We start from the raw sequence: 20359 nt of genomic DNA on the forward strand, positions 1-20359 counted from the left end.
ATGGATCTGTTCCTGTGCAGCCCCCTGGCTCACATGGCCATGAGGTTTTATTTCCACTTGAACTGTTCCCAAAGTGACGCCAGCATTCTGTAAAGGGTCAATACTGTAGTTCTGCTGTAAACCTCTCTGAGGGCGAAGGCATGTCCCCACGTACCAGGCAGTGGTAAATGCCAGAGCGGTGCGTAATTCCCTCCTGAATGAACCTGGCTGCGACTCAAAAGGAGAAAGCGAAAACTGCAGATGCTGGAGAGTCAGAGTCGAAAAGTGTGGCGCTGGAAAAGCGCAGCAGGTCAGGCAGCATCCGAGTAGCAGGAGAATCAACATTTCAGGCATGAGCCTTTCACATTCCTGATGAAGGGCTTATGTCCGAAATATCGACCCTCCTGCTCCTCGGATGCTGCCTGACCTGTGCTTTTTCAGTATCATACGTTTTTACTCTGCTACTCAAAAAGCTTGATCCCAAATACTCAGCCACTGGAGCATCCCTTTCTGCATTAAATGACACCAGTTACAACCTGGTGAATGTCAACACAATGGTCATTATTCAGTAATCATGTAATGTTAATGTTACTTGCTACTTATCAGCCAAAGCCTGAATTTTGCTGTATTTGGGACAGAATCAGTCCCTGAGAAGTGGCACAGAAGACAGCAATCATGAATCAACATGCACATTTCCAATCTTTAATGGAAGGAAGGTCAACATAAATCACAAAAAGCTAGTATCCAGGTTCAGTGGTTAATAGGGAAGGCAAATTGAATGTCGGCTTTTATTTCAAAGGGATTAGAGTATGACAGTTCGGAAGGTTTTGCTGAAACTGTGCATGGCATGAGTCAGACCATAGCTTGAATCCTGTGAAGAGTTTTGGGCTCCTTATCCATGGAAAGATATTCCAGAGAAGGTTCACTAGATGCGTAGCAGCTTGGTGGGGATTTACTCATAAGGAGAGAGGTTCAGTAGATCAGGCATGTGCTCATTGGAGTTTCGAAGAATGAGAGGCAGCCTTACACAGAAACCTTACAATGTGGAAACAGGCCATTCAGCCCAACAAGCCCACACTGACTGTCCAAAGAGCATCCCATCCAGAGCCATTCCCCTACCTTATCCCTGTAACCCAGCAGTTCGCCTGGCTAACCTTACTGAAGCATATAAGATTAGGGGACTTGACAGACAGGACATGGAAAGGTTGTTTCCCCTTTTGGGAGTGATTGGGTCCACGTGGCATCATCTCAACATAAGGAGTTGCACATTTAGGACAGAGATGAGGAGGAATTTCTTCTTTCAGAGGGTGGTGAATTGTGGAATTCTGTGCCACACAGGGCTGTTGAGGATCGGTCATTAAGTATATTCAAAGCTGAGACAGACAGATTTCAAATCAGTCAGGGGAACAAGGGTTATGAGGGAAAGGTAGGAAAGTGGAGTTGGGGAATTATCAGATCAGCCATGATCTCCCTGAATGGTGAGGTAGACTCCATGGGCTGAACAGTCTCTTTTCCTATGGTCTTATGATAAAGCATCTGAAGGTGGTAGGGGCTAGAGCTATCAATCAATCGATCACAGTTCAGAAGCTAAAAGAGAAATTGCTGGAAAAAATCGGCAGCTCTGGCAGCATCTGTGGTGAGAAAGCAGAGTTAACTCCGCTTTTCCTCCACAGATGCTGCCAAACCTGCTGAGTTTTTCCAGCGGTTTCTGTTTTTGTTTCTGATTTCCAGCGTCCGCAGTGCTCTGTTTTCTGATTGTAGTTCAGCAGCTCATCTGTACTCAGCAGCGCCATGAGAGAGGATGTGCCTGCTATTGGTACAACACCCTCCTGAGTGCTCTGAGGGCCTCAGGGACAGGTGAGTGATGGTGGGAGGTTGGTATTAGGATGGTTGGCACAACGTGGGGATTGTATGGTCGGAGGATGGGTGGTGTTTGTAGTGAGGGCAGGACACTAGTTTTCAGGAGCATTCCTTTCCTGATGCCACACCCAACAGTGAGTTAGCTGAGTGCTCACAGTTTGATCATCCCATTCCCTGCATGGTGGGCTCTCTGTTATATACGGGCTTAATACCAGGGACAGGATGCAACGCTCAATGAGGCGTGAGTGGGAAGGCTAGCCACAACCCAGACTTAATCAGGATGGGGCAAAAAAGCAGTGGGGTCCCAATCATGGCCTTCCCTCCCAATTAAATGGCCCTTACCACCAACGGAAGGCAAGAAACCTTGTCCCTACTTACGCCAAGTGTAAGCTTTTATTTTCCGCATTTCAAACCAAACTCCAATGTTTCCCTGCACTGTTATGCCAGAGCAAAGGATTTGATTTGTAATTGTCACATGGACCGAAATACGGTGAAAATCACTGTTTTGTGTGCTATCCAGACAAATCATATCTTACGTAAGTTCAGGGTGTTAGAGCAGAATGCAGAATATAGTGTTACAGCTACAAAGAAGGTGCAGAGAAAGATTAAATATGAGACATCCCATCAAAAACTTAGTAAGAACTGCCAATGCTGGAAAGTCAGAGTGGGTAAAGAGTTGAGCTGAAAAAGGTACAGCAGGTCAAGCAGCGTCAGAGGGGAAGGGGAGTCAATGTTTCAGGCTCCAACATGAAACATTGACTTTTCCAGCTGAACTCTATATCCCCACGTCAGCTCAAAAGTCTGATAACAGCAAGGAAGAAGCTGTTCGTAAATCTGTTTTCCAACATTTTTATCTTCTGCCTGACGGAAGAGGGTAGAAGAGAGTATAACCGGTGTGGAAGGGGGTCTTTGATTATGCTGGCTGCTTTCCCGAGGCAATGGGGAGTATAGATGGAGCTGATGGATGGAAGGATTGTGTGTGTGTGTGATGGACTGGGCTGTGTTCACAACTCCCTGTAATTTCTTGTGGTTTTGGGCACAGCAATTGCCATACCATGCTGTGATACATCCACATAGGATGCTTTCTATGGTGCATCTAGAAAAATTGGGAAGAGTCTTTGTGGACATGTTGAGTGTCCTTAGCCTCCTGAGGAAGTAGAGGCATTGGTGTGCTTTCTTGACAGTTTTAGAGCACCCCCACCTCTCTGCATAACTCTAGGGTCTGTACCCTAGTGCTGCTAAATCCTGTGACCAGATTCCCACCTTGCCACCAATTCCATGATTTCTCCCATTGCAATCATGTAGCTCCAAAGCCCAGCTCAACCACGATCCGGTTCCCTAGTCCTGATCATAATTAGGCTGGGGGAGGGGGGGTGTTGGGGAGTGCCATACATCTGTGATACCTCCTGACTACCCCCAAGGCAGGTATGAGAAGGGGCAGTTCAGCTTGGCAAAATGTCATTGAGTGCCTGCACCACAAGCAGACAGTCTGACGTTCCCCAGGAGGTGCAACGCTGTCGGCTGGTCCCTACCGTCCCTCCCTCGCAGCTCAAAAACAATGAGAGGTGGCTTGAGATCCCTTTCTACAGAGAGGATTAAACATTGCTGAAATTTTCAACCTTTTCTTCCTCAGTATGGACCATGATTACTACTGTTTGGTGGGCAAGCACACTGACTTCAGCACTGCATTGAACCGGGACAGCACGTGATCTCATCTGGGGTGGCCCTAGTCCAGGCTACACACCCCCCCCATATAAACCACAGGACTAGTTTGAGTTGGACAAGAGGCAGTGTGCTTTAATACAGCCTCACATGATCCCTTGGGGAAGGCCAAGTGCTGGCCTGTCCTAATTTGTGACATTTCTGTTGGGCGCTCACAGCAGGAGTGTGTGGAAGAGCCTTGGACCTTGTGCAGCCCAGATGCCTAACTCCAAATGTTACATCTGGCATATCATCTTATTTCTATTCTCAGCCTCAAAAATGGGAAGGAATGAAAGAAATGAATGCCTAGTAACAGAAAGTAAGTAAGATAAAGGGCACGCATTTACTTAGTGGCAGATGCAGTGGGTAAATTAATCCCTTAGCACCAAAAAAAATTTCCTAGAATGCATTTTGCATTCAGGAACTGTAAGCCACCATTATCCCTGCATGGCATATACTATGCTATTGTTACACAACAGTATATTCTTTGACACAATGTCACGGTGATTACAACATGTAATTACAGAAAATAGGCAGAAAATCCTTCAAAAATCAGTTTTATAAAAAAGAACTTGAGTCAGAATAAAGGTTAAGAAAATCTTCAAAATAACATGAGAGGAAAATTCCTTCAAGTGAGTAATGTAAGAACATAATGCTCTTAAAGCAAAGCTTATTTTTTAGTTTATCCCACCACATCGACAGACAGACACGCACACCCAACGATGCACCCGCTCCATGCACGCGCATACTGACACAGACACACACACCCTTACCTTTCACAATCGGTTATAGTTGCCTAAAATGAGCAGGAGCAGAGCATTAGCAGAGATCAACATCTTTGTACAACAGTTACTGTGAATTTGAAGCAGCTTTACCATCACACATACTCACCTAGGCACTCATTCTCAACTACAACTGCTGAGGAAAAACAATAGAAAAATAAAGGAATGAAATAAATTTGAAAAATAGAGTAGTAAGAGTTCAGAATAACAGTCCTTCCACCCCAATTGCAGCAGTGGAGACAGCGTCAAGGAATATATTCAAGGTGGAATTCTAGAGATTTCTGACTGACAAGGAGGTAAGGGTTTAAGAGGTTAAACAAGGAAGTAACCATGATCAGATCAACCATAATCCCTTGTTGAATGACAGAGTTAAAGTTGCAGAATGGCCGACCCTTTCTTATATTCTTGGGACTTTCTTTTTAATTGAGCCCATCCCTGGGGTGAAGGGAACTGAATGGACAGATGATCTAGCTTGCCTCAGCAGTCAGACTGCAACATTTAGGCTGTGGGTGCTGGTGTTGATATCAAGGCACTTTATTTTCTCTTTTAACTGTCTCTATGGATCAACAAGTCTGCTTTTTGGAAAGGCAGTGGTTTAGAGTTGGTGAAAATCCATATGACTGAGACTGTGTCAGGATGGTTGCACCAAATGACCTTTCATATGTTATTTAAAAAGCACATGTAATGTTTGGAATATGTTATATAAAAAATTAGCTTGAAGTTAAGTATAAAGTTGAAACCTAAATGTTAATGACAGTAGATAGTTCTAAGCCACTGTACGGTGGCAATCCTAATTTGTGAAGGAACCTGAATTTCTTCATACAGGTACAGTTGAGTGACTTCTTCCTAACCATGTATTACTCTATTCTTTGCAGCATCAATTTTGCTGTAAATGTTAGTAATCTTCATTGTAAATGTTGAGGTGGCAGGAGAAGGGAAAGGGTTGTGCGAGAGGAATCCTGCTGGGTGGTGAGGCATTTAAGATATATTAATCAAAGAAAAGCCCAAGGCTTCTGTAGAATGTCAGACGACTGTGAAATCCACTCGCATAAAAAATTCACTGGCTCACAACCTGGATAATGCATAATTTTTATTTCTGTATCGTTTGCTTTTTATATATGTCTTCTGGAAGAGTTTCCAATGTCGGTATAACCTACCCCAGAATTGCAAACAAGCATGTTTTTGACAAATTGAAATGGAATTTCGCTGCTTATATCCAGTTTTCTGATTTCAGCTCGTCATTAGAGTGGTGTTGAGGGAGGGTTGGTGCAAAAGATATTGTATAGGTTAAATTTGAGAGGCAGGAGACATTGCGATGGGAGTGTCACTGCAATTCTTGATTGGAATTGATTCCAAGAATATCAGGCCCAATTGGATATGATGGTCAAGATGGAGGGAAAGAGACATAATTGCAAGTAGGAGTCTGTACACAGGGTAGAGGTTTAACAAGATAATATCTAGCCCCTTGTGAAATATGGTTCTATCCATCTCCCTATGGCACCCTCTCCATAGCTCAGCATTCTCCACAGAGATATTGTCACCTCTGGCCACACTGAACTACTACCTAAGGAGGCTAGGGAAATTTGGCACGTCCATAACGACGCTTACAAATTTTAAAAAATACACCCCAGAAAGCATCCTATCTGAATACCTCACAGCATGATCTGGCAACTGCTCTGCCCAAGATTGAAAGAAACTGTAGAGGGTTGTGAACACATCCCAGTCCATCACGCAAACCAGCCTTTCATCTGTTGACTTCATCTATCCTTCCCACTGCCTTGGGAAAGCAGCCAACATAATCAAAGACTCCCCACACCCCCCTTCATAATCTCGCCCACCCTCTTCTATCAGGCTGAAGAGACAAAAGCTTTTGCAAGGTTTGTAGCTCAGGTTGAGGTTTGCTCGCTGAGCTGTAGGTTTGATGTCCAGATGTTTCATTACCTGGCTAGGTAACATCATCAGTGGCGACCTCCAAGTGAAGCAAAAGTTTCTATATACGTATGAACAGGTTCATGAACAGCTACATCCCTGCTGTTATCAGACTTCTGAATGGTCCCCTTTAATGTTAATGTTGATCTCTCTGTCTGCATCTTTTCAGTAGCTGTAACATTGTATCCTGCACACTGTTCTGCTACCTGATGCCATTGTATAATACGATCTGTCTATAAAGCATGTAAGGCAACACTTTTCACTGTACCTTGGTACTTGTGACAGTAATAAATCAAATCAAACAATACAGTCACTTTATACTCAATCCTCTGTTTGTTCTTGCTTCAGGTCTCCCTTGGGCTAAAGGCATAGAACTGTTCATGCCTCTCTACCAAGGCAGATACTGAGAGGACAGCTCCTTCAATCCATGGTCAGCTAGCTTGGCCAGGTACTTGTCTTCCTGGCTGGGTGGGCCACTTTGGGAGTGCTGAATGTCAATCACATATCAGACAGTGTCACTGTAGACCTTTAAGTCTGGGAGTTGGGAAGTCATGTTGAGGTTATACAGGACTCTTCTGGTGTACTGTGCCCAGTTCTGGTCTCCCTGTGCTCGGAAGGATATTATTAAGCTGGAGAGGGTTCAGAAAAGATTTACCAGGATGTTGCTGGAAGTGGAAGGTTAGAGTCATAAGGAGAAGCTGGATAGGCTGGGACTTTTTTCACTGGCATGTAGGAGGTTGAGGGGTGACCTTGTTGAGGTTTATAAAATCATAAATGGTATAGATATAGGCAGACATCTTTTCTGTAAGGTTGTGGATCTCAAGACTATCGGGCATATTTTTAAGATTTAAAAAAAAGACATGGGGGCAACTTCAACCACACAAAGTGGTTCATATGTGGAATGAACTTCCAGCAGTAGTGGTAGATATGAGTAAAGTTACAATGTTTAAAAGACATTTAGAAAAGTGCATGAATAAGAAATGTTTGGAAGGATATGAGCCAAGTGCAAACAAGTGGGACTTAGTATGGGATATTGGACCAGTCATCATGGACTGGTTGGACTGAAGAGTCTGTTTCTGTGCTGCATGACTCCCTGACTGTATGAAGGCATGATTGGAATGGCTGTATAAAAGCATCTGACAATAATAGTGGATCCGGCAGTGGCATTTTTAATGGTTTCGTGGCTTTGCTAACTCGCGTAGGTTTTGGAATACAATTCTGCAACAACATGAACTATCTACCAAAACGAAGGACCCTCAGCTCTGTGGCAGAACTAGGTGTGTGAGTGATGACAGGTGGGCATCACCTATTTGTCGAGCGTCAGTCCCTTCCTCTTCCATCTGGGGGAGGAACTTGCTAGTTTTTCAACTGGGGGCATTGAATGGTTATTTGGATAGAAATCTTGTGCAAGGACAGTGTAAAGGAAAGGTAATAAATCCAGTGCAGGAATGATTGGCTGAATGGCTTCCTTGTGCACCACAAGTCTGTGATGTTTGTGACTCTATTCGAAAACCAGTGAGAGAGTGAAGATATTATCGGAATGCACAAAGTTCCTGATAGCTGAAAGCTCTCAGCAAACGTTTTGAAGTGTTTAAAAATAAAGTCTTTTCAAACAGCTTAAGACCCTTTACTTTGCATCTCAGTCCTTTTCACTGTGATCTTTGGTGCCACATTAATGGGATGTTTTAGTATCCATTCAAAAGGTAATTCCTTATCTTAACGGCCTGTGTACCAGACCCATCTCCAGATTAATACCTCAAAATTAAACATTCGCTTCCTTGAGGTTCCCACTCCAAAGAGAACATGTGAGAAGGCAAATCTCATACATCTCCAGTGGGAGAACAATATTGCTCATTCTTCGATACTGTCCACCTTCCTTATGGTGATGTTGGAAAATGTGCCATATATATGCATGCAAACTTTGAATGTTTTAGGGCAGATCTTCAGGCAAAAAGGTAGAAGTCGACGCCGTACAGTTAGGGGGTCGGTTAACTCAGTCGAATGGAACACCATTGTAAAGTTGCACCAATAATTCTTGCATCGGCTGAGGTGACCATGCATTCTCGATCTCTCCACTCAGCTGAGGCGTGGTAACCCTCAGGTCAAACCATCACCAGTTGCCTCTCTCTCTCTAATGATGGAGCAGCCGTATCGTCCAGTAGGGCTGATAGGAAACATCAGTGGCTCAGTGGTTAGCACTACTGTTTCACAGCACCAGAGACCAGGTTCAATTCCAGCCTCAGGCAACTCTCTGTGTGGAATTTGCGTTGGTTTCCCCCCACAGTCCAAAGATGTGCAGGTTAGGGCGAATTGGCCATGCTAAATTGCCCATAGTGTTCAGGGATGTGCAGGTTAGGTGGGTTAGCCATGGGAATAGGGTCGGATGCTCTTCGGAGGGTCAGTGCAGACTTGATGGGCTGAATGGCCTCTCCCTGCTGTACAGGGATTCTATTGAACCTGTGGCCTTGGTCCTGAGGGGCAATGGCGATATTAGAGGGTTGAAAGTCTATAGCTGAAATGGTGTTGCTGGAAAAGCGCAGCAGGTCGGGCAGCATCCAAGGAACAGGAGAATCGACGTTTCGGGCATGAGCCCTTCTTCAGGAATGAGGAAAGTGTGTCCAGCAGGCTAAGATAAAATGTAGGGAGGAGGGACTTGGGGGAGGGGCTTTGGAAATGCGATAGGTGGAGGGAGGTCAAGGTGAGGGTGATAGGCCGGAGTGGGGTGGGGGCGGAGAGGTCAGGAAGATGATTGCAGGTTAGGAAGGCGGTGCTGAGTTCGAGGGATTTGACTGAGACAAGGTGGGGGGAGGGGAAATGAGTAAACTGGAGAAATCTGAGTTCATCCTTTGTGGTTGGAGGGTTCCCAGGCAGAAGATGAGGCGCTCTTCCTCCAACCGTCGTGTTGCCATGGTCTGGCGATGGAGGAGTCCAAGGACCTGCATGTCCTTGGTGGAGTGGGAGGGGGAGTTAAAGTGTTGGGCTACGGGGTGGTTGGGTTGGTTTCCAGCAACACATTTTCAGCTCTGATCTCCAGCATCTGCAGCCCTCACTTTCTCCCGGTTGAAAGTCTATGCCAGGCCTTTGGAAGTGCTGAACAAGACGAGGGCACTGGTCGCTGGCCATGGTGCTGAAGTCAGCGGGGACTCGCTGTCTATCCCAGGCCAGCTACCGGTACCTCTGACCTTTAAATAACAAAGAGCAACTGTGGGGAATAAAAAGCCTTGCTGCGCTGTCCCCACCAACCACTAGCATGAGGCAGATGAATAATTTTTGGGCCAAAGTTAGGGATCAATTTAAGACGCACGACATATTGGGGTGAGAGCAAACCACATTCGGCAGAGACTGACCTTTACAAGAGATCGTCTATTACTTAAGTATGTGTGTTGTGTTTGTTTAATAGTATTCATGGCACTGAAATGTTAGCACTTTATCCGTGTGAACAGCCTTGCAGTAACGTGTTCTTCCATCCATCAATTCAACTGAATTGATTGTGTTTCAGAGAGGTTCTCCAGGAAAGGGATATTTTTTTTTTCGTGTCATCCTTTGGAAGACAATGTATGACTTCTGTTGGCAGTGGTGCAGGGAGCCACTAGCAGCAACATTATGTCTGAGGCACAGTTGGAGAGACCATCTACACTCCATGCTGATTACTGAAAGCAACTAAGCAACGAGCTTCTCCTTTATGCACAAATTGAAGAGTTCAATCTGGAAGAAGGCATTTAGAGCACTTAAAGCAGGGTTAATGCAGGAACCCAAGCCTTGCATTAATATATTCTCACTGAATAAAAACAATGAAAAAGCCTCAAGCGAAGGCGTTTTCTTTTTAAACAAAAACAATTCTGTAGCATCAGTTGCTAAGTGAATAGCAAAAACAGTAGAGGGCAAATGAATAATTTCTGGGGAATGGCAGAATACTGACTAGAAATAACATATACCATGTACAGTTTGAGAAGATTGAATATTCCTGGAGAGTGATTATCGCCTTAAAAAAAATCTGGTAAATAAAGTTGAGGTTTACATAATAGGAAGGCCAGTGTCCAATTAGATTTTGCTTTAAAAGACAATGGACAGAAAACAACACATTGTGGTAAATGGTTGTTTTTTCCAACCAAGGAGTGGTGTTTCCCAACCTTCAGTGCTAGGATTATTTCTTTTTTAAAACTATATAAATGGCTTAGATCTTTTATTACAGAGTGAAATGTCAAAATTTGCCAGTGATCACAAACTTTGAGAAGTGCCAACTGTGTTGACATACATTGCCTGTAATAGAACGTGAATGGACACGGTGGGTGGACAAGTGGCTAATGGAATTTGGTACAGAGAAGTGTTTGAGTGCAGTTTGGCAGAAAGGTTGGAGAGAGGGAATATGGACTGAGCAATTTCAGAGTGTATGTAGGAACACAGGGAGCAAGTAGTGCAAGAGAGCAGTTAGCAAAGCTTGGGCTTCAAAAGTAGAGGCATTGCATACAAAAATAAAAGAGTTATGCTGATTCTGTAAAAAGGTTGCATTGGAATTTGCCTCACTATGTATTATGGCCGGAGATGTGTTGCTGGAAAAGTGCAGCAGGTCAGGCAGCATCCAGGGAACAGGAGAATCGACGTTTCGGGCATAAGCCCTTCTTCAGGAAGGGCTTATGCCCGAAACGTCGATTCTCCTGTTCCCTGGATGCTGCCTGACCTGCTGCGCTTTTCCAGCAACACATCTCCGGCTCTGATCTCCAGCATCTGCAGACCTCACTTTCTCCTCACTATGTATTATACATTGTTCTCCCTAACAATTCTAACCTCTCATCCTCTGAGATATTGGGGCCCACCTGATCTCATCAATTGGCCAGGACCTCATCCAAATGATTATGTCTCATTTAATTCCCTTGACAACTGTGTCAGATTGTCTGCAAAACCCAGTTCTGTCTCTAATCAAACATGCACTTTTCAGGAGGTTTTATGAAAGGTGACCCTACTTGTTTATCTCAGTTCTTAGTCCAGGGATTCTGAGGCCAAACACAGTGCTCAAAATGACTAGCTGACATTCACACTGGATCAAACCCAGCATCTTCTGCAATAATATGGCTCAATAAATACAGCTTTAATGTAAGGAAGAAAGCACAGGAATTTTCCAGTACAGCTAATGAGTCCTTCTTACATTTCCTGCCAGTTTTCTGTCATTTTATGACTAATTGTAGGGATATTCCTCACACAGCCTTGTGAAGGAGTTTTGATCTTATAAAGTGCCAAGTGGTTGCAAAACCGATGGCTATTATTAATATTCAGACAATGCATAGTTGAGGATCTATTACTTTGGCTGAGAATAAGGAAGATAGCATCATCGCACCTTCCAAATCTCTCCAATCTAGAAGAACAAGGGCAGGAGATACCTGGGAGTAGCACCATTTGCTAGTCCCCCTCTAAGTCCCCCAGCCTGAATTGGAAATATATCACCGTTTCTTCACTGTTACTGGGTCAAAATCCTGAAAGTTGTTCCTTTGCAGCACTGCAAGTGTTCCTTTACCACAAGCACTGCATTGTGGACTGATCACCATCACTTCCAGGGCAACTAAATTTGGGCAGTAAATGCTGGTCTAGCCCATAACACCTTATCTCATGAAAGAATAAAAAAAGAACACAGTCAACTTTTGAGCAAGAGCCAAACTGAGCTCTTGCAACTACTGACAGAACAACTTTGCATCACACCTCACATACCCTATTCTGATAAATTGAAATGAAATATCTCCTCCAAAACCTAGACACAATTGAATTTTTTTTTCAAATGGACTATCTCCAGGAACTGTGGCATCCCATTCCTGTCAAACCTCTTCTATCATCCCTGCTATCAGGACTAAGGTAAAATACTGAAAGCCTGAAGTAACTTATGAGGAGAGATCGAAGTTGGCTTGATAAGGAATAAGTTTAGTAGGATTCCTCACAAAGGCCAACTCAAGATAATATCATTGAAGTTGCCAAGAATGTTTTTTACATAAAAGTTTCCTTTGTCCAGGAGTGAGCAAATTACCTTCTGCCAAGCACAAGTTGCAATCCCAACTCAACTCCCACAGACAGCAACAAAGACAATTGTGGGTCAAACACCTGTAAATGGAAGCAAAAGAGTCATGTGTGGGCTTGTGTTGCAGTGAGGGAGAAACCTTTTTGTTTAGTTAGTAGGTTTACTGCTCTTTGTTGTGCCACTAAACTGTACAGATTGTGACGATCTGAGTTGTGTTAGCTGATCTTGGTTTGAGAATGGCTATGGTTCCCGCAAGTTACAAATAATTGCAAATTTAGACTCAAAATGCAAGTGTATTTCTTAGAGCTCACCATGTGGCTGATAGACTCATACATTGTCTTCAATAGGATAACAAATGTGACACCCCAAAATGTACTGTCACATAACCATCTTGTTCCTAGCCCTTTCCGAATAAGGTGACAACATAACAGTCAGGACAGTACAATTAGTCTGAGTCCCTGGATTGGAGCAGTGGGGATAAATTCAGCTGGATTGACTTGTCCAGTGCATTTCTGGAAAATGCACATGATTTTTAGTTGAAGACAGGTTAAGATCAATTCCAGTTTATTCCGCAGTTGACTAGTTTGCCAACACAGTTAGCAAATGGGCAATTAGCTATTAGATGGCACTGTGGCCAGGATCAATTCATATTGGCAAAGGCCAGGATGTGGGATAGGGGGAAAGTGAACCCAAAATGAACAAATAATCCACAGGCAAACTCTCCACTCATTCACGAGGCTAATTTGGACTGTCAGGGTAGGCGGAGTGCAGATTACTGATGGGAATAGTGACATCCACAAAGGAATTATTAGAGAGAGAGAGGGCAGAGAACATTAAGCACAACTCACTGGCTAAACCACAGCATTGAGGATGTAAACTGTTCACACGGCAAGAAAAATGAATGGTGCGGACCTGATTACATTTCTCAGCTCGACATTGACGTTTTAAAAATGGAAGCAGATATTCAGAGGGTTAAAGCAAACTGCTCAACTCAGGCACTGGGATCAGAGACTCGGTCTGTCTGAAATATTGATGTGCTGCTGGACCCAGGCGTGACACACGATTGCTCATAGACAATGGGAGACCCTATTAGTGTTTGTGAAGAGCTCACATGACCAAAGGAAAAGACAATCTCCACCCCTTCCCTTCCTCCTGAGATGTGACAGGTGCCGAGGTAGAATTATATACCGGAGCAGACAGTCTGAAAAGGTGCATCGGTTCAGGCTGCAGCTGCTAATCTTCCTGAGCGCTTGAGCACAGTTTGGGGATTCTGTTCAAAGTATATCTTGGTTTTTTTTTTACATGTACAGAAATACATATTTCTGCTTGTTTTTTCTTTGGCTTCTCTTTAAACTGCTGCCTCAGCCTTGCTCTATACATTTTTATCTTCAATTTGGTAGGTACTGAAATACCTGACCCTTTTTTTTCCAGTTGTGATTTTTAAAAGAAAAACAGCTTTAAAGCTTAAAATCTTGGTGCCTTCGATGCAGTTTTTTATTGTATCTATATATCTCTCTGTGTATGTGGTATCTGTATTTTTTTTTGTAAACGGAACAGTTCTTTAACCCTTAGTGTCTCAAGAAGGTTATTTTTTTGAGGACTTCATTCTTTTTTAAAGCCGGCCAGATCATAGACCTCTCTTTAAACCTGATCTTTTTACACCAGCTCGGAGTTTTTTGATTGTGAGAATTCTTTTTTTGGCTGAATTTTGTAAGATCTAGGACTTGCAAGCCTACTGTTTTGAGGAACTTGAATTTGGATCAATAGAGGAGAAGAAAATTTCTTTTTGGAAATGTACTTTTTTTTCTCTTGAAGATTTTTTTTGGGGGGGAAGAGTTTTGTTGACCTGCAGGTTTGCTGAGGAATGTATTGATCCCCAGAACTTAGGGGGCAGCGTGTTCAAACAAATTAAATGCCCCGTTGCTGGCTTTGTCAGTATCAGTGGGATAGGAGTGAGGGGAACACACTCTGCAAAGGATTTGGTAAATGTCGAGTTGCAATAAAGCTGCTTTTTGAGCATCACGTTGCACAGTCGTTTGGAAAGTCGCGGGTGTTTCTGTCCTCCCCACATGTGCAGTTTGCTTTGTCTGTGCTTTGGAAATAGTCTCCCTCCTCAGCCTTCATGCTGTAGGCACTGAGTCTGGCTGAGTTCCAGTTCCAGCATCTCAATGAAAACTGGCCAGACTTGACCATATCTAAGCCCAGAAAGTCTTATGGCATTTCTGACTGGTCGCTTTTCCGTTGGTTACTGGTGGGTTAATTGACTGCATTTTAGAAAATACGTATTTGTGTGTCCATTCAGCGATTATAAGTTGAGTAAAGAGCAATGTAGGGTATTTTCGTATTATTTGCTTTATTTTCAGCACATGAATTATCCTAGAGACATTTTATAGTATTTCTGCTGATCCTCTTGGTTTAGTGGTAGTTATTGTCAGTGCAGACTCGATGGGCCAAAAGGCCTTTGTTGCACTCTATAAATCTAGTCAACCTGTTCAAGGATGTTATTACACACCTCCAGAGCAAATGTGACTGGAACCTAGGTTTCCTGGCTCAGAGATAGGGACACTCTAACCGTGGGCAGTACGGTGGCAGGTTAGGTGAATTGGCCATGCTAAATTGCCTGTAGTGTTAGGTGAAGTGGTAAATGCAGGGGAATGGGTCTGGGAGGGTTGTGCTTCGGCGGGTCAGTGTGGATTTGTTGGGCCGAAGGGCCTGTTTCCACACTGTAAGTAATCTAATCTAATCTAAGAACTATGACTGCACCACAGGTATTATTACAGGGTGGCATGGTGGCTCAGTGGTTAGCACTGCTGCCTCACAGCGCCAGGGACCCGCGTTCAATTCCAGCCTCGGGTGACTGTCTGTGTGAAGTTTACACATTCTCCCCGTGTCTGCGTAGGTTTCTTCCAGGTGCTCTGGTTTCCTCCCACAGTCCAAAGATGTGTAAGTTAGGTAGATTGCCCATTATGTGCAGGCTGGCTAAATTAACCATGGGAAATGCAGGGTTTTAAGGATAGAGTAGGGAGGTGCATTTGGGTATGATGTTATTCAGCATGGACTCGATGGGCCAAATGGCCTGTTTCCACACTGTAGCAATTCTAAGATGAATACCATGCCATATCCCTTTTGGACAGCTGAGATAGATGATAGGCTAAATGGCTTTCTAAAATGCAATTGTGGTCATCTCCCTTGCCATATGGATAAATGGGAGTTTATGTTTTTTTTTGGGAGGTGGGTACCGTTGACAAGGCCAGCATTTGTTGCCCATTGACTGAGGTGCCTTGTGAGGCCTTTTCAAAGATCTTGTGTCTCTCCCTGCCTCTGAGACAAGAGGCCTGGATTACCTCACCTACCACAGAAGTGTCTTATAGCATTCCTGAATAGGTTGATTAAAATATACCTGAGAAGCCATTTCAACAAATGCAAACACACAGAATCCTGGAGAAACTCAGCAGGTTTGGCAGCGTCTGTGGAGAGAGAAAAACAGTTCAGTTTTCAAGTTTGGCTTGACCTCTTTCGAAGTAAAGAATTCAAAACAATTGCAAGAGACTTAAAACATTAACTCTGTTTCTCGGCCCAGCATTCTCTGTGTTTGTGTCGGATTTCCAGCAACTGCAGCAGATTTGTTTTGGTTCGAGTTAAATGGTTACATTGCCTGTAGGCCAGACTGAGTAAGCACAGTCATTCCAGAATTGTTCATTCAATTCAACACCCATCAGATGGCCTGGACCTCTACATTACAGGTTGAGTAACGTCATCACTGCACTACCCTTGAGAGGCGATGATGTTCATAGCTATATAACTAGATTCACAAAAAATGTACGTGTAAGCAATATTTAATTTTGTACAGGCATTGTATGTCCAATGATTGGCACAGGCACATGAACAATGGTGTGAGTTAGTCATTGTTTGTGGCTCTGTCATTGTGCATACCTGCGGAGAGCCACACTGATTTCATTCCAATATCCTGTTTCAGTCAGCCGGGCTTTTGTTGTTGACACAGTTTCTGCAGTAACTATTTTTGTTACTACTGCTGATGCCATTGCATTTCAAAGTGGTCTGCTAAGTCTGAGTATTGAATACCCACTCTGCTCGGGTCACTGCCACTTTGTTGTGCCAGAGACACTCTGGCTCTGTCTTCTGAAAATGCATGTTGCTAATGTCACTATGTTTGAACTTCTGCAGTGTGTTTATGAGAAACAGCTCTTGTATAGATAGCACTGTGCTATTCGTGGTCCTGCCCTAACTGTGTTGGTTCAGTGTCTTGCAGTTAATAATGTGGCTCTGCCTTTTGATTGGCTTGACTGGTCTAAAGTTGGATCTGTGAAACTCTTCAGGCTTGTGAGCATGACGGTGACAATACATTCCAGATTCATCACCATTGCAACTCCGGGTTGGACTCTAGGATTTTTGTGTGAACCTAAAGTCTTGCTAAAAGAACCTTTTTAGATTTGAGTAAGATTAATGAGAGAAATGTTCCATTGCATGCTTCCCGTTCAAATAACGGCACACCATTAGCAGCCTTCAGTTCAGAACGTTCATTGGTAGGGATGGTTAGACGTTGATGCAGGTTGCTGCGCTAGCTCTGTTTTTGTGGTTTGATGGTCACCCTCTGTTTCTGTGGGTGCAGCTTTGAAGTTGACAGTAGGTCCAGTTTTCTATGTGCTTCAAAAATGTAGCTCTCAGCAAACACACAGCCCTTATTGACCTTGAGTGGAAGTGTACAGACTGCTTAAGTTGAGCAGTTTGCAAGATACATGAAATCTGATACCTAAAGTGAACCCAAGGGCACTCGCTCAGTCTATTCAGGTCTATTCCCCTGCCACCCCAGCTCACTCTTCTTGGTGGTCTTCAAAAATCCCTTGGGTGTAGATATCCCCAGCACAGCAACCCCTAGTGCCAACAAAGTGGTTTGCTAGGACCATGCACTTTTCAGAGTCAGTCCTGTTTACAAGTAAAGAGAGGCGTGCATATATTTCTGTGGTGGATACGTCAATATTTTCTGAGCAGATTGTATTTTTCCAGTTTGTTCTGTGTTTTCAGAGGTACGCTATTTGCGCAACACATTATTGAATCTCCCCCTCACAATGGAGAAGATCACATGCATTTGAGTAGCACCGTTCATTACCACAAGACCATGAAGTACTCTTTGTATTGTCGTGTGTGGAAAGTGACACCTGTGAACTCCCAGATCTGTTTATTGAGGCGTACATATTAGCCCAGAGACTCTTGGTTCTATTCCAGGTTGTCTCTAGTTCCTCACATGACTCATTTCAAATCCCAATAAAGTTGAAGTTAAATACTTGTAAGGTGGTGTTTCCCATTCTGACTGAATCATTCCTGTGGAATTCCTTATCATCAGTTGTCTTCACCTTCTAAAGACTGCTGGCACCCAAACGTCTGTGATGTCTAAAGGACCTGAAGTGCTTGCCAGGAGCACATATCAGGAAATTTCCAAAGTTCCATATCTGTCTTTCCTTCATTCATTTTGTTGGTAAATTCAGCTGTGGGGTTTTAGCTTTTTCCAATTTGTACCTTGGGGAAGTCTCCCCATTGTTTTTTATTTATTTGTTTGTTGCTTTTTGATTGCCTTTTCTTCCCCTGCAGTTTTTTAGCCTTGAGGATTTCTGTTTTTCCTCGGTTTCTGTAGATAAATTTGAAGGAGCTTGTGCCTCTTCTGATTCTGTTCCTTGCCCTCTGCTGTTCCAATTCCAGCTTCGGATTGTTTATCCTCCTGGATGTGTACGTTGGCTCTTAGATTGCAGGCAAGGCACTGACTTCAGGAAGGCCACCTCATCCAAAGTTTCAACTGGTGGACCATTTAATCTCCCTTCAAAATAATTTACAAACCAAACCTTAAAAGCTGACAAGTCATTGTAATTTGTCTTTAGCACCGAAGTATAGTTCGATTGGTATGAATCATCATTCAGTATCTGACACAATTTCATCTGCACGACTGGAGTGGAAAGATGATATGGTAACCAATTTGGTTCCCATCAGTGACCATGCAGCAGTCAGTAGGAATTACCTGGCACTGATCAGGACTGGCAGATCTTCATTTTCTTTAACCCCGTGTCCAATAATTACCACCATCTGGGATAAGACCAGCAAACCTAGGCCAGATATTGCTCTGTGCAGCTCAGTAGCAGACCATACTGTAGATCGTACCATATTGCATACAAAGTATTCACTTTCCAACTTGTCCTTAAGGGAGTTAAGGCAAATGATTAACCCAGAAATGCAAATGTTTGAGCAAAGAGTACATTGTGTCTGTTGATTCATATTTGCGATGTAAGCAAAATAATACACAACTATTGCTGTAAGCTGACTTGCACCTGAAAACTGTTGCACCCTGACATTGATCAGGGTGGTGGTGAATCGAAGATTCAGTTTACATACTGCGCCAATTCCCAAGATCCTACTTTACCCCATTAAACACCACTGACGTCACCCATCGCTGTGGAGCTCAGTCCCTTGAACAGCAGATGAACTTCTCATTGAATTATTCAGGCTGTTGAACAAAGATGGAGAAATCTGAGTTTGTTTGTATGGCTGACCACGTTGTCGTGATCGTGGTGAAAATGAATCATCGGTATTCAACTTCCATCTTTCAACTTTAATACTCAAGATTTGCATGGACTAAAGATGAGTTCAATAAAAGACACATACTGACCTGAAGTGGCGGGTGTGATCAGTAAACGAGTTTCACACTGGGCTGAAATTAAAATGTAAAAGGACAGTGAAGTTTGCATTTGGTTTTCTGGGTTGATTCACGTGTTGCACATTGACAGGAAAGGTAGTCACACTTCAGGTTCAAGAAAAAGGCAGATGGGTTACAGGCAGGGGGACGGAAAGGGAACCGGCAGACAGTGCAGGGATCCCCTGTGGCCGTTCCCCTCAGTAACAAGCATGCCGTTTTGGATACTGTTGGGGATGGGGAGGGAAGATTTACCAGGGGTAAGCCATGGGGTACAGGTCTCTGACAGAGTCTCTCCCTGTTGCTCAGAAGGGAAGCGGGTAGAGGAGCAGAGCATTAGTCATTGGGCACTCGATAGTTAGGGGGACAGATAGGAGGTTCTGTGGGAACGAAAGAGATCCACGGTTGGTGTGTCGCCTCCCAGGTGCCAGGGTTCGTGATGTCTCGGATTGTGTTTTCGGGATCCTTGAGGGGGAGGGGGAGCGGCCCCAAGTCGTGGTCCACAAAGGCACCAACGACGTAGGTAGGAAGAGAGATTTGGATTTAAGGCAGAAATTCAGGGAGCTAGGGTGGAAGCTTAGAGCTAGAACAAACAGAGTTATTATCTCTGGTTTGTTACCCATGCCACATGCTAGCGAAGTGAGGAATAGTGAGAGAGAGGAGTTGAACACGTGGCTACAGGGATGGCCCAGGAGGGAGGGTTTCAGATACCTGGATAATTGGGGCTCTTTCTGGGGTATGTTGGACCTGTACAAAAAGGATGGTGTATACCTGAACCAGAGGGGTACCAATGCATTCTGGGGAAGAAATTTGCTAATGCTCTTTGGGAGGGTTTAGACTAATTCAGCAGGAGGATGGGAACCCAAATTGTAGCTCCAGTGGCCAGGAGTTTGAGAGTAATGAGGTCAGATATAAGGTTTCAAGGTCACAAGAGTCACTGACAAGCAGGAAGGTGATTTGAAGTGTGTCTACTTCAATACCAGGAGCATCCAGAATAAGGTGGGGTGAACTTGCAGCATGGGTAGGTACCTGGTACTTTGATGTTGGGGCCATTTTGGAGACATGGATGGAATAGGGACAGGAATGGTTGCTGCAGGTTCTGGGGTTTTGATGTTTCAGTTAGCTCAGGGAAGATGGTAAAAGAGGGGGAGGTGTGGCATTGTTAGCAAGGGCAGTATTACAGTTGCAGAAAGGACGTTTGAGGACTTGTCCACTGAAGTAGTATAGGCTGAGGTTAGAAACAGGAAAGGAGAGGTCACCCTGTTGGGAGTTTTCTATAGGCCTCTGAATAGTTCCAGAGATGTCGAGGAAAGGATAGCAAAGATGACTCTGGGTAGGAGTGAGAGTGACAGGGTAGTTGTTATGGGGGACTTTAACTTTCCAAATGTTGACTGGAAATACTATAGTTCA

At 43.9% G+C, this 20359-nt stretch overlaps 1 protein-coding gene across 3 annotated transcripts in view; it reads left to right on the forward strand.

Annotated features, from left to right (window-relative positions):
* The first annotated feature begins 13420 nt into the window (after nucleotides 1–13420).
* Nucleotides 13421–20359, forward strand: part of LOC122558575 (RNA-binding Raly-like protein) — a 949610-nt gene continuing 942671 nt past the window's right edge. For 2 of the 3 annotated variants that reach the window (XM_043707325.1, XM_043707327.1), the window contains exon 1: nucleotides 13421–13648. The gene's annotated coding sequence lies outside the window, so the exon portion shown is untranslated. The remainder of the gene's footprint in view (nucleotides 13649–20359) is intronic. The other variant, XM_043707326.1, reaches the window with a different exon arrangement.

Source organism: Chiloscyllium plagiosum, chromosome 17 (genome assembly GCF_004010195.1).
Source record: "Chiloscyllium plagiosum isolate BGI_BamShark_2017 chromosome 17, ASM401019v2, whole genome shotgun sequence".
NCBI lineage: Eukaryota > Metazoa > Chordata > Chondrichthyes > Orectolobiformes > Hemiscylliidae > Chiloscyllium > Chiloscyllium plagiosum.